This window comes from Pleurodeles waltl, chromosome 5 (assembly GCF_031143425.1).
Source record: "Pleurodeles waltl isolate 20211129_DDA chromosome 5, aPleWal1.hap1.20221129, whole genome shotgun sequence".
Taxonomy (NCBI): Eukaryota; Metazoa; Chordata; class Amphibia; order Caudata; family Salamandridae; genus Pleurodeles; species Pleurodeles waltl.
Genome location: NC_090444.1, coordinates 101,795,362 through 101,801,590, shown reverse-complemented (window position 1 = coordinate 101,801,590; position 6,229 = coordinate 101,795,362).

The following is a 6,229-nucleotide window of genomic DNA, read 5'->3' as shown; positions in this document are numbered from 1 at the left end:
CAATTTGGTGTAATTCCATTCAGTGGTTTCGGGCTGTAGTCATGTCTAAACGTCCTATGGGAATTAGAGTATATATATATAGTTTATTCGGTCCGAAATTAGACCACTAAAAACATAAAAATGAACCAAACATACAGAGAAAAATTAAAGATCATAAGCATCACGAAAAGAGGGAAACAATAACAGTTAATACACTGCTTGTCCAATGGACCAAATGTTAAATAGAACTCCTCAATTGGTACCTCCTAGCTTGTTGGATGCCATTGACCAAGACAGTTTAAAAGAGGAACAAATAGTATACCAAATCTTTTCTGGTGTTACCTGTGAAACTATTCTGGAGCAAGTTATACTTAAAAAATGGTTCATACTACTTAGTAAAACACTTCGTGCTTACAGTAATTAAAAACCAGACATTTAAAATGGTGCCATAGAGTTAACCTCATATATTAAGTAAATTATTGAGGGGAATTAAATCTTACCATTTGCAAAGTGCTATGTGCTAAGATACTATGAATTGGTTTAAAGCAGATAGTATACCAAATCTTTTCTAATGATATCTATAAAAACTATTCTAGAGCAAATGATACATGAAAATGGATCATAAAACTTCGTAAAATACTTCGTGCTTGTGAAAATTTAAATCCAAACAGTTAAAAGGGTACCATAAAGTTAGCCTCATGTCTTGAGTAAATTGTTCGGGGGAATTAAGGTGGTCATTACAACCCTGGCGGACGGTGTTAAAGCTGCAGAAATACCGCAAACAGGCCGGCGGACAAAAAAAGGGAATTACGACCCTGGCGGTAACTGCCAACAAAGACAGCCACTTTAACACTTCGCCCGCCACGGCAGTACAGACAAACAGCGTGGCGGTCACCGCCAACAGACAGGCGGAAGACAATGTACCGCCCACAGTATTATAACCTACCAATCCGCCACCTTTTCTGGGGCGGATTCTCCGTGGATAAAAACACAGCGGAAACAGCTTTTGCTATGGGAAAACGCTCACCTGAACACACTCCACGAGGAACGACGACTCCATGGAGCCGGAACTCCAAATCCTACCTGCCCTTGTCTTTCTGCTCCTGTACGAACAACAGCGACGTAGGCGCAGAACATACCGGTGAGTACTGTATCTACTACACGGGGAGGCAAAAGTTAGGGGGACACCCACTACACCCCCCCACCCTCGCATATCACAACATACACACCAATGCAGTCAAAAATATCACATGAACAACCCACATTTCCCCCGGAAGAATGCAAAGACAAAGCAAATTGCGGGCAAACATTGTAATGTGCCAATATACATGTCATATAAAAATATACAGAATAATATATTGAAATCTGTCATAATTATATATACAATACAAGAAGTAGTGCAGATATGTACACAACAATGTCCGTGCACCAAAAGTCCAAAAAAGTATGGGCGACGCCCACAATAGATACCTGACCAAAATCCGAGAGAACACTGCCGGGGCATCAGATTGAAACACTACAGGCACCTCAGGGGGAAGGGAAGGGGGGGGGGGGCACCTCAGCCGGATGACTGCAAAGCCAGATCCACGACGGGGCTCCATGCCCATTGATGTATCCTGGGGAGTGCAAAGCCACAGTCTCACAAGTCTTTGCAGTGGGTGGTTTGCCCACTGTTACATCCTGGGGAGTGCAAAGCCACAGTCTCTCAAGTCTTTACAGTGGGTGGTTTGCCCACTGTTACATCCTGGGGAGTGCAAAGCCACAGTCTCTCAAGTCTTTACAGTGGGTGGTTTGCCCACTGGACCATCCTGGGGAGTGCAAAGCCACATTATCGCAAGTAGATGCAGTTCTCAACTGGTACTGGGTGGGACTGGTGCCCAGACTGGATGAGTCTCCCCGTGAATGTTTATGTCCTGTCACTGTCCCAGCTGCACATGGGATAAGGATGCCTGATGTGGCGGACTATTCATACCCACACGGTCTTTGCCCTGTTTAGCGGTCTTCACCATGGCGGTCTTGACATTGTTCAGCGGTGATTTGACATGGCAGTCTTTGCCCTGTTCAGCGGTGCTTAGCCATGGCAGTCTTTGCCCTGTTCAGCGATCTTCACCATGGCGGTCTTTGCCTTGTTCAGCGGTGCTTAGCCATGGCAGTCTTTGCCCTGTTCAGCGGTGCTTAGCCATGGCAGTCTTTGCCCTATTCAGCGGTCTTCACCATGGCGGTCTTTGCCCTGTTCAGCGGTCTTCACCATGGCAGTCTTGGCCTTGTTCAGCGGTGCTTTGACATGGCGGTCTATGGACTGTTCAGCCGTGCTTTGATATGGTGGTCTATGGACTGTTCAGCGGTGCTCTGACATGGCGGTTCAGATACTGACATTGGTGTGTGGCATGACTAACTCCACACTGGACATTGGTGTGTGGCATGACGAACTCCACACTGGACATTGGTGTGTGGCATGACAAACTCCACACTGGACATTGGTGTGTGGCATGACAAACTCCACACTGGACATTGGTGTGTGGCATGACGTTCCATCATCGCCCAGCGGGGCTGTGGGATCCTGGTCCCTCCTGGGAACTGATTCCGGCGGTGGTCTCCTGACCAGTAACGATACTTGGGCCCTCCTGGTCACTGACTCTGGCGGTGGTCTCCTGACCAGTAACGATACTTGGGCCCTCCTGGGCACTGACTCTGGCGGTGGTCTCCTGACCAGTAACGATACTTGGGCCCTCCTGGGCAGTGACTCTGGTGGTGGTCTCCTGACCAGTAACGATACTTGGGCCCTCTTGGCCACTGACTCCGGCGGTGGTCTCCTGACCAGTTACGATACTTGGGCCCTCCTGGCCACTGACTCCGGCGGTGGTCTCCTGACCAGTAACGATACTTGGGCCCTCCTGGCCACTGACTCTGGCGGTGGTCTCCTGACCAGTAACAATACTTGGGCCCTCCTGGGTACTGACTCCGGCGTGGTCTCCTGACCAGTAACGATACTTGGGCCCTCCTGGGCAATGACTCCGGCGGTGGTCTCCTGACCAGTAACGATACTTGGGCCCTCCTGGGCACTGACTCTGGCGGTGGTCTCCTGACCAGTAACGATACTTGGGCCCTCCTGGGCAATGACTCCGGCGGTGGTCTCCTGACCAGTCACGACGGTGCTGGCGGTTGTGTCTGGACCGCAGGAAATGATGGCGCACTTCTCCGCCGTGACACTCACAACAGGCTGGGCAGACTTCCTCGGGACCTTCCCCACCTTCTTTGGAGTTACAGCTGACTCACCAATCGCCTTCGATCCCATTTCAGTTGTTGTCCCACCAGGAGTCTTGACACGGTCCCGTCATCCACTCTCCAATTTGAGAGCCTTTACAGGGGGTGGGCTGCCAGTGCCTTGGCTCCGGGTCGTACTGCCTGCCCTGGTGGACGGTGCACTCCAAAAACCTGGAACACGCACCACTGGCACTGGAGGCTTTTTTGCTGAGGCGCTACGATGGGACTGATGAACTGGAGGGGGAGGGGGAGGGGGGGCAAACAGGTCAATTTGACAGAGGGACAGTTTCTGACGGACACTGGGATGGGTAGTTGGAGGGGGTCTGGGAGTGGAGGTAGAGGAGGTGGTTGTAGGAGGTGTCACTGTAGCTGTTTTGGGTGCAGGTGCAGGTACTGGAGGCTGTCGTGAGGTGGATGGATGTTGGGTGAGTGATTGCCGGCGTTTGGGTATTTTGGGAGGGGGCGTCACAGACACACTGGTAGAGGACACAGGGGACGTGTAAATGGGAGTGGAGGTGGTGAGTGCAGGTGAGCGGCTTGTGGTGCTGGGTGTCCTGGTGCGAGTCCTAGTGCTTGTAGATGTGGTGCATGCAGGTGTGTGTGTAGACGAGACTGGGAGGGAGGAGGGAGAAGAGGAGGAGGGGGACACAGTGGAGACAGTGGATGTTGCTGTGTCTGTATGGGTGAGATGCTTGTGTGAGTGCCTGTGGTGTGTGTGGTGCCTATGTTTGCTTGAGCTACTTTTGGGTGTTGACTTGTGTGCATGCTGGTCTGTAGGTGTGCTTGGGATGGGCTGGGGTACAGGGGATTGGGTCTGGGTGGAGGAAGTTGGAGGGGGGAGGCTAGACAGAGGGACAATGGCTGCCATCAGTGCTGAGGCCAGAGATTGCAGGGTTCGCTGAAGGACAGCCTGACCAGAATGAATGCCTTCCAGGAATGCATTACCATGTTTCAACTCTCGTTCTACACCCTGGATGGCATTCACAATGGTAGACTGCCCAACAGTGAGTGACCTGAGGAGGTCAATGGCCTCCTCACTGAGGGCAGCAGGGGTGACTGGGGCAGGGCCTGAGGTGCCTGGGGCGAAGGTGATGCTCACCCTCCTGGGTGAGCGGGCACGGGACACACGATGAGGGGCTTCTGGGAGGGCAGGGCTGGTAGGGGAGGTGGCGGCTGTACCTGTAGAAGTGGGGCGCACAGATGGTGCCGCCACCACAGGGGAGCTCACATCGGCGGACGAGTCCGTGTCGCTGGTTGGTGATCCTGTGGCCGACGTGAAGCTCCCCTCGCCCTCCGTCCCACTGGTGCATTCAGAGTCTGTGGTGTGGCCCTCCATGGCCATGTGGGATGCAGCTCCCTCGTGCTCCGGTGCCACTGTACCTCCGCCTGATGATGCTGATGAACAAAAGGACAGGGAGAGCAGGAAAAGGGGGGGAGACAGAAGAAAGAGAGTTTTAGTGCATGGCATACCGCTACCGTTGGCGGACAAGACAGACGCAGCAGCCCCATGCATTATGCCGTGCTCCTGCCCTCCGCACATGCAATTTCTGGGATATGGCCTACATGGCAATGGTAGAAGTCAGCGCACATGGATGGCAAAGGGGCAACTATACATCAACTTGCCTCTGTTCTGATCTGGGGTAGAGTCCCACATGGCCTACATTACGGAGGGGCCTTGCCTACCTAACTCGCCCTGGCCTAGGGACACCCACAACCCACCTCCCCCACCCAGACACCACCACTGCACGCAAAGTCCACAGAATGAGGTTGTACTCACCCCCTTGTGTCTGTTGTGATGCCCTCAAGCGCCCATCCAACTCCGGGTAGGCCACCGCCAGAATCCGGAACATCAGGGGGGTCATGGTGCGATGGGCACCCCTCCCACGTTGGGAGGCCATCCCCAGCTGAGCCTCCACCGTCTTCTTGCTGCAGCGGCGAATGTCCTCCCATCTCTTACGGCAATGGGTGCCCCGTCTCTGGTGGGCCCCCAGGGTCCGGACTTCCTTGGCGATGGCACACCAAATGTCCCTCTTCTGGTGGGCGCTGACCTACATGACATGCACAAGGAAAGAGGAACAGTCATTACCTACTGCACCGTCAATGTGAGTGGCCCCCTCCCAACTCTGTCCATGTGGCCCATTCATCCCCATGCATAACTGTTCTATGTACTCTGCCCCCTTCCCTCTTCCACCCAGCCCTCTCCACCCAGGCCTAGCCCATACAACGTGCTCCCTCAGTACTAACCTGTTGGTCTGGAGGACCGTAGAGTAGCGTGTACTGGGGGAGGACCCATCCACAAGTTTCTCCAACTCCTGTGCAGTGAAGGCAGGGGCCCTTTCCCCAGACGCAGCAGCCATCGTCGCTTCCAGACCGAGGTCACAGCAGCACTAGCAGTGTAGGTCCTCTCCTGTCGAAGGTCAGGTATCTGGTGATTCAACAGATAGAAAATGGTGGTGACGTCCGCGGCGGTGACGTCCGCGACGGTGCGCATCATCACCGCCAGCGCACCTGTTCATTGGCTCCTGGGACCCATAGGGTCCAATGTTAACCAATGCAGCATTGCGCCGCGCTCTACGACCGCCTACCGCGACGGTGTGCAACGCCAGCGCAGTTACCCCACAATTCCATTGTCCCAGTTTAGAGGTCAGGCAGCCGCCATTTCAGGGGCCCACATGGCTTCATTTACGGTGAGCGGGTCTTTGGTCAGGGAGAGGACGAGCTGGGTGTCGTCGGCGTAGGAGATGATGCTGAGATGATGTTGGCGGGCCAGTTTAGCGAGGGGGGCCATGTAGACATTGAACAACGTAGGGCTGAGGGAGGATCCTTGGGGGACGCCGCAGATGAGGTTGGTGGCTTTGGAGCGGAAAGGGGAGAGACGGACTCTCTGAGTTCTGTCGGAGAGGAAGGATGAGATCCAGTGGAGGGCTTTATCTTGGATGCCGGCTTCCTGGAGGCGGGTCAGTAGGGTGCGGTGGCAGACTGTGTC